A 9,429-nucleotide genomic window follows, 5' to 3' on the forward strand; every position below is an offset into this window, starting at 1 on the left:
GGAGTCCTAGGCCTACGTCACTGGACTGCATTTGTAGTGTAATTAGCAGTTTATTGATTCGAACAAGTGGTACTTTTGGTTACCAATCAAATCAATTGACTCTCTAGAATACCAAATTAAGCTCTTTTATTCTATTTCTTAATTTTCTACAACAATATCTCAGAAACCTGTAATTGTTGGATCGAGAGCCGTTAACCTACTTTTAAATAGACATGAAAAAAATACATTGAGATTAAATATTATAAATACGAATATTAAGTACTATGTTGAAAAAACAACAACAGCAAAAAAACATCCAAAATGTAGATAAGTAATACGAATCTGTCACCAAACTGTCACCATGTATAAAATAATAATGTTTCCCAAGCTGCCATGAAATTCTTCCAAATGCATAAGAAAATACCTAAACCCATAAAATGTACTGGAAATGTATGTACCTGTTTGAAGACACAACTTTTAGCAGGCAATTCACAACTTTCATTTTTCCCTGACATGGCCTGCACACACACATACTCAAAACAAACTCGAATTTTTAAATACACCGCAGAGAACATCACAGTCCACTGCAGTTGATGCTCGTGCTCGCTTTTGTTTGGCCCTTTTTTCCCTTCCATCTTTTTCATTTACGGCTTCTCTAGGCCTCTTTCCCGTAAACAGCTATCGTCATGTCTATTACTGTTTCAATTACTATTGAGCAACTTGCAGTCCTCGTTCAATATATCAATAGCCTAAACCAAATCTAGGCATTGAAAAAAAATGGAAGCAATTGAATGCATGTGCTAATATCGTGATTACACTCTGAGAACATAAATGTAAATACGTAAAGCAGTGGTTCAATTTCAAAATGTTGGTTTATTTCCCCCTTTCTCTGAAAAGGTTTGCTATCAAACATCACTGTTGCTCCAATTACAGAAGAATTCCTTAAACATCCTGTTGGCCTTGCATGAAAACAGAAGTACTGTGAAAAATATATGCATCCTCTTAAACTTATTGTGTCGTCTCACAAACGTAGGCTATGGCCTGCTTGAAAAGAAAGAGGGCTTATATTTCGTTCAAAGGCAGATGAAGAGGAGTCACCAGCAACAGATGTCCAGTCACAATTCTTGGGTTAAATTTACATTTCACAAGAATTGCGTTTGGACAATCAGGTCCTGGAGCTCTTAGATGCTCTTTTTACACAGTCATTAAACCACGCTGGGAGAGCATTAAACATAGAGGAGTTTAACCGCTTCAAAGAAAATAACATCACATGCAATGATCTGCTATCATTTTAACACAATTTCTTTTCTATGAAAGACCAACCTCTTCTCGTTGGACCACGAAATGAAACAAGATGTATATTTCTAAATTATCCTAATAATGTGGCGTAAACCCACATAACTCGTAGATGATCAAAAATCTACTTTGTAAAGTAAATAATCCCTGGTTTAAAACCGATCTGAACTGTAATGAAATCATTTTCGATTGCTGTAAAACAGTATTTAAAAATAGTTCAGGTATCAGTTATTCTATGGTGCCACTTATTAAAACAAGTAAATGTTAAACCTTATTTGCTTATAAAGCAACTAAGCATCTACCCTGCTTCCTTTCAACATGTAGGCCTACATGAAAGCTATACCCAACATAAACTGTATCCGTACACTTCCAAGCAATACGGACACACACAAGTCTGTTGGTGCGATTATAAAAATATATATCCCCTGCTCCTTATCTAATTCAAGAAGAGATAAATACGAAAATATAGAAGAAGCACCGTAAAGGCACTTTTTGTCATTCCGTGGCGCCAAACAGCAGCTCTTCGTAATCTTCGAACAATTCACCCTCTTTTCAGCACTTGTACGATGAATAAATCTGAAGACTGAAAGAGAAAATCGAACTAGTTTTGAAGACCGTCCTAAAAGTCCAAGTTCTGCTTTCAAGCCTGCGCTTTTCCATGGCTGCACCTGTAAGGCGCACATTCATGTAGTTTCCACATCGCGTCACCAGAAGAGCAGCAAAAGGGTCTAATCATCTGGCGTTTGCAAAGACGTTAAACATTTCTGAAAAAAAAAACACTATAGCCCTCGGACGACAACAACAAAACGCTAACGACTTAGAGTTTAAGGTGAGGTTAAAAGCCAAAGACGCGTTCCATAGATGTTAGTATGAATCAGTGATGAAAAAGGAGCTGTCCTGCGCGCTCCCCTTCTATTCCCACGACGAGCGCTGTATCCTCTCTTTAGAGCACGCAGAGAAAATGGTAAAAGGCGAGCAGAGGAGGGATGCCTTGGGTAGGTCGAAGAGCTCGCAGACCCTGGCATTGACTTGCTGGGACGGTTCTTATGGAATGGCACTAGCTAACTCGCTGCTCTGAAGCCTTTTCTTGAGCGCTCGTAACAATACCGGTGTTGCCACGATGGACGGCGAGAGGGAGTGGGGATGATCTTCGCTTGGTACTGAATTTGAATAACACCACAGGGTGATAAATGTCCATTGTGCTGTAGAAGTAATGAATCTCCACTGTCTTCTATAGCACACAAGCCAGCAGCTGCGAGCGAGGGACCAGCAGCCTCTTAAAGATACAACAGCCCCATTTTCTCCCCAAAAGAGATTACAATCCTTACACTGTTTATTCAGCGCCAAAACGTACTGTCAACACTGCATGACGTTTGTTTTCTGGACTGGCTTTTTGTGTGTGTGGCAAGAACAAGTGCAACGCCGTAACAAGGCACTTGCATATAATGCATTTGCTCTTATACGGCAAGATTAGTAAAATGTATGTGTTGTACTTATGTACACACCACAGTACAACAAAGTACAATGAGCATGTTATTTTTGTTGGTTAAACTGTCATTGCCATTAGTGCTTTTAAACCCCATTTCGTTAATTAGACCACATTACATTTTGTAATGGTCTAAAAAGTGTCTTGATTTTTATAAACGCAAAATGATTTGGTTTAGATTCAGATCAGTTTACTTCGTTTTGCTTTCATTGAAAGACAGTAAGGAAATATATGCTTTTGCAGCTTCGTTTGTGATAGACTATATTTTGTCACTCTTGTTGCTGACACGTAAAGTTAAGCTTGAACTGGGATTGTGCTATCTTTTTAGAGGGAAAAAACACGGTAGTGTGTTATATTAAAGTTGGGGTGATTCTTAGGCAATGTATATCATTTAGTGACAGGTGGAATTGGAGATACCATTACATAATAGTAATTGGCCTAGTTCTTTGAATTGTTTAACTCAAATTACATAGCCTCACAAACATATACATGGAATTTAAAATATGGACAAACGGGCGCTTAGGATATGTTAAAAAGTTCACATATAATGTTCAAAGGGTCAATAATTATGCCTATAATATTGTCTAAATTTACATAATAGTACCATTTTCCTCTCTCAACTTAGGATATGAGGTAAAGCATTAGACTTCATTTACCAACAAACATTGTTGACCAACAACTACAGTAAAGCTTCACTGCATAATGTTATCCACGTCAGTCTTAAACACATTGACAGGTGTTTCTGACGCAATGTTCAGCGTTTTATCAATATAATAAAATGGCTGTCTAGATTCTTGCACTCAATATCTGTTAAAGGAAAGTGTCTAGTGCGCTTAGAGTCAATCCTGATAGTCTAGCGCCTAATCGTCTTTAAATTGTTCATTCCATGGCATGTCTTTTATGCTCATGCACGCGCGCAGAAAGAGCCCAGCGCCGTCCTCTTCTAATAAATCATCCGCTAGAGCCCGCCCTCGGGCCTCGAATCCTCCTCCTTAAAGCGAAACCATTTGATCCTTTCATGCTTCTCTCTGAAGGAGTCGAGTTCACCTCCCCCTTTTTCTTCGGGGGTGCTCCCTTAGCGCATTTCATTGCTCATTTGGACCCGAAGAGACTGGCCGCGGTCGCCTTTTCACGTTTCTTTTCAGGAATATTTCAGAGCGGGAATTCTGTGGAAATCATGGCGGACGTGAACCACGAGTCTCCCTCGTCTTAATTGCCCCTTTGAGAGGGAGAGTATGTTTAATCAGACTGCCCCAGGCTTAATTTTTGAGGTCTCATTTTTAGTGTAATATGTAATAAAAAATCCTGCGGTAATGAACTTTAGACTCAAAAATGAGATCAACATCACACATTCTAGAATAGGCTGAACAACACACATTTGTCATTTAAAAATTCACACTTTTTACATCTTCTGACCATGATGAATTTCCATTAAGCACTTGTTAAAGAATCCTTCATGGCCAATAAAAAAAAAAAATGTGTCAAATAGTTTTGAAACCCACATGCCAGTTAACTGGAGGTATTTCTGAAGCAGTGAATCTGTTTGTGGCAGCCGGGCAGCCAGTTTGCTAACTGTGGGAAGGTCTGCGGGGCTTATCCGAGCTTGAACAGGTTGTTGTCTGGCACGCCGGCCGGCAGAAGCAGTGGGAGACGTTCCCTTGCCATGCCACTGCGCTTGCCCCATTCACAGATAAATGTTTAACCCAGTTCATGAAAGGAACAGCGGGAGAGAGGAGCCCGAGTCTGCGGGGTGGGCAATGAAACTGCCTTGCTAGGGGGGCAAAAGAGGGGGAAAGGGGGCAACAATGGAGCCAAGGAGAATCCTTAAATAAGCTCACCCCAATGAAGGCATCTCAAGCCCACAGCATGAGTCTGGGTTAAGATAGCTAGGCAGGCTGCACTGTGCTGTGCCACTAGTATCAGACTGGTTCGACTGAAGGGCATGTTTTTATTTCAGTTAAGCACCTCTTCAGCACGCAGAAGAAGGAGGGGTGTGTGTGTGTGTGTGTGTGTGTTGTGTGTGTGGAGGGGGTAGGCTAATTGAGTTGGATGAAATGAAAAGCTTCCCACTCTTGCCCATGGATGTTACCCTGTTAAGCACCAGGGGTCTGTTCCTCTCCTGCTTGATCTCAAATGCCAGTCATCTCGTATCTCCCCTCCAGTCCCCTTTGAAAACCATAAAGATACTCTAATCCTTGACCCCTCCTGTCCTGATTAAAGGTGTGTGTGTATATGTGTATCTGTGTTTATGCCTGTATGAATGATGAATGTGTGTGCGTGCGAGAGTGTGTGTCTATAAGTGTCTGTCTATAAGTGTGTGCTTGTGCATGTGGGAAATGTTTTAAATTCAGACATTTAGGCTCACAGCGAAATCTATATCAGAGGATTTTCCAAAATGAGTGAGTTATTTTACTTGAGACTATTTTTCATGAAGTCAGTAACTTACTGTTACCTTACGACAGCTGACATAGGTATTCTCCTTAGTGTGCTTAATAATTCTGCTGAAAATGACAACGATTTGATGTCAATCTCTCTGTTCTGAAGTCGTCTCATTTACAGTTACTCTGAAACATTAAATTATACGGTTTCAGTGGTACCCATGATGGGGCACCTGAGGATGAGGAAGAGAAGTTCAGTGAACTCGCTGAATAATTTAGGCAGCCATTAAAATAATCAAACACTTACGGAGGCCCAGGGAAGTCCATTTAAAAGCCACTCATCGGCATTAGTGTGAGGTTGAGAGCATGTAGGACAAAAGTAAAACCTCTGTCCCACTGGCAATGGTTCAGAGTCAAGGAAACAGAGTCTATTTTTTTTAATCTGTTGCCAGTGGATGTGTTCTGTTAAAATGGCTGCATAGATTTTCTCCATATGAGTGTTATCCATATGTATTATAGAATATATGTCTTGGTGGGATACATTTTATAGAAATCTGTGAAAATAATACGTGCCTGTGGGCAAGCTGTGCCATTGATTTCCTCAATAGCATCAATGTCTTTTTTGGGCAGACACTGTTATCTCAATAGTTTTTCAATGGGGTTTTCAGTCAGATCTTCCATCTTGCCTTCCTAAGCAATCAGAGATGAAACATGGAGAGGTGGTCAGGCACGCGGCAGGAGTGGACAAACAGCCACAACAGACTGGACAACATCCCCCAGGCCTCTCTCGTCATAGTCTTCCCTGATACAGCTCACTGCACAAAACAACTAACAACTGAACACTAAGAACACCTTCCTGTAGCTGCAGTTAGCTTATTGATGCACTTTCATGGCTATTAAGTATAAATGCATCTAGGAGGAATTTTGTGTAATGTGCGGTTTGCTGGAAAAACACATTAACGGTGTCTTTACAACGTCTTTTACTACCATGCTAATAGTGCTGTGATGGTGTAATGGGACATTCAATAGTTTTGATGATTGCAAACATGGCATTGATTTTTAAAACATGATGGAAACTGACATATATTTTCCACTGATGGTATCTCTGTTCCCTGAACCCTGAGTGTTCGGCCCCTGTAGTCATTAACTTCCGGTTCCCCGTGGTCAGCTTGGAAAATGGGGAGAGAATCAGGGATTCTGGGGCTACACGTTGCTACTCCAGCTCTCCTCCGTGCCCCCTGACTTCGGGGGGAGAGAGAGAACGAGAGAGAGAGAAGAAGAAAGACAGAGTAAAAAGATAGAAAAATTCTTTGAGAGTGGCTGGTGTGTTGCCAGGCAACTGGGAGAGTGAGAGGAGTGGTGGCTGAGGTTAAAGAGTCTGGGGGGAGTCTCTCTCTCTCTCTCTCTCTCTCTCTCTCTCTCTCACTCTCTTTTTCTCTTGGCTTTCTGCCGCAACAGGGACACCTTTCCCCACCTGCTCTCCCCACCAGCCCTGCCTCACCCATGCCACAGCATCTTCACCCAGCCCCACACAAAAACCACATCATCTACCCCCATATGTTTATATACCCACAACCCTAGAACTACAGCATACCCCCATATAGTTATGTCTACTAGATTAAACACTTGAACCCCAGATGCCACAACACTAAACCATCTAATACCCACATAAACATATACCCACAATATCAAAACTACCTAATCTGCCCTCATTATGTACCCATAACACCAAACCAATTTATTTACCCCCATATAATTATTTACCCACAACACTAAAGCATATACACATTATCCCCATCCCCATGTCTTTATATATGTAGCTGCAACACCAGCACCAAAACATATACCCCAATCTCTTTATATCCCCACAACACCGTCTTAATACTCATCTTTTATATAAGGGTGCCCAGGGTTCGTATCCTAACCTAACCTAACCATAACCTAACCTGGGTTCATATCAAATCCCTACCCATACCCTAACCCAGATTCGTACTCCTCCCCTCCAGCCCTTCCACCCCTTACCCTGGATAGACTGTGACATGCCATAGTATAATGAAACTGATGTTTAGATAATTAGGCAGTGCATCGTTCAAACACTGAGATGTGGATGGGAAATCTTTTTTGTGTATGACTGATATTCTGTTTACTAACTTGTCTCTGATCTTTCCTATATAGTAGGATGTTTGCCAGCAAATGCTGATGGCTCTGATAACATTGTTCCTCATCACCATAACCTATAATTACATTTATGCATATAAGGCTTAACAATCTCCACTGTCGGATGCTATCAATCTTGCATGTATCATGTATGAACCATCTTGTATATGTCATGTCATCTTGTATGCATGTATATATGCTGCATGTATGCTCTCCTCCTGGCCCCCTCTTTTTATATCTCTCTCTCTGGCCCAAGCAGATGGGTCTCCCCCCTATGAGCTGGGTTCTGCTCAAGGTTTCTTCCTGTTAAAAGGGAGTTTTTTCTTGCCACCCTCACCGTATTGCTTGCTCTAACCCCAGGGGTTCAGGCTCTGGGCTCTGTGAAGCGCCATGGGACAATTTTGTTAATTATTATTGGCGCTAAAAATAATCAAATTGAATTGAATTGAATTGAATGTACCCACAAAACGGAAAACAGCTGTCATGGCCCCACAGTTCAATTTCACCTCCCATCATTTTATGTACCCAAAAATAACCACATCATCACTAATCTCTTTATAGATTAAAAACATCCCTGTCAACACTTATTCTGTATAGCCCAAAACCACCAAATTGGTGCTCATCTATTATTTCCCAAAGCTGTTCTGTCAGCACTGCTGTCTTCACTGTCACATCCCCTACATCCCCAAAACCCCCAAATTATCACTCATCTACTTTTAAACACATAGCTGCACATGTACCACTCTTCCTTCACTTATTTGTCTGTAAAAGTAACACTTTGGGAACATGTTCGTCAGCTTCAGGACAAAGACTGCCTGCTGCCTTCCCTGGAAATCCACTCATCCGCACAGTGTTACGTTAGACCTAACCTGATATCCCTGGTTGTACTATTCTGATGCCACGATTTCCTGGTCTAAATCAGAGGTACACCTATCGGAGCGTGTTATAATAAGACTATCTACTATAAGTTAGCAGTGTTATAGACATTGAAGCATTGGAAATATTTACTGTATGCTACTTTAATTTATCGTGTATTTTGCCAGATTATGTATGAGTTTTCATTCATAACGTAATATGTGAGTGAATAGCATTGGCAAGACACCGTGGTGTATTTACTAGTATTTTCAGTTCTGTTAGTTCAACAAAGCCAGATGGAACATTTGTGCATCTGTGCATCATAAATTCTTTTTATTTAAATGCACTTGATGACTGTTATTGAAGTATTGAATGTATTTAGAGTATGCTACTCTACAGTATCGCCTGATTTATTCATTCATTTAATCATAATCGTTAAATCATTAATTAATCATTAATATATGCTTGCTGATGATGCCCACAGTGCAATTATTTGTGATTATTGGGGTGGCTCTTAAATGTTGGTGCACAGGGGCACTGTGATGTGTTAATACAGCCCTGACACCATATCCTCCTCACACAGTAAGACCTGGCAGTAGTGCCAAAATTAGAGCACCAATCATGTCCTTCTCATCCATTTCCTCAACACAGTGTCTTAATCACAGTATCTAATACAGAGCTGTCTTTCATTAAATATATATATATTATTATGTTATATATATAATAATAATAATATAAATATATAAATGAATAGGTTAAATTCATGGACCATTGTTGACTAGACTATGCCAGATTTATAGCTAAATTATCGAAATCAGTTTGTATTCTGATACAATATAATGTGTACAGTACTGGAAAACGTATTGGTTAGAAATGCCAAGCAGTGTATGCAAATGTGAATATGTAATAAAATAACTTTCATAAACAGCATTACAACAGTAAGGTATGAATTGAAAAGTACCTGTCAGACATTTTTTGGACTAAGATCCTCTGAGTCTCCAGTTTATTTGCCTCGTTAAAGCAAACCTGTTCTCAAAATCACACCTGTCATCCTCCATTTGTTACTTTTTGTTAGTAGTATTTTACCAGCTGTTTCCATTTCAAATGGGTATCTGAAGCAGGGACCCCTTTAGTGATTAGAATCATACCTTACCTATGTCTCTCTATGCCTTTTCCTTTTACATATGTAGTACCACATCACACAATCTGTCATTTTACAGTTAAGTCTACAAGGGCAGTGTCATGGCTTAAAACTAGAGAACTGTGTAACATTGTTAT

Source organism: Clupea harengus, chromosome 12 (genome assembly GCF_900700415.2).
Source record: "Clupea harengus chromosome 12, Ch_v2.0.2, whole genome shotgun sequence".
Taxonomy (NCBI): Eukaryota; Metazoa; Chordata; class Actinopteri; order Clupeiformes; family Clupeidae; genus Clupea; species Clupea harengus.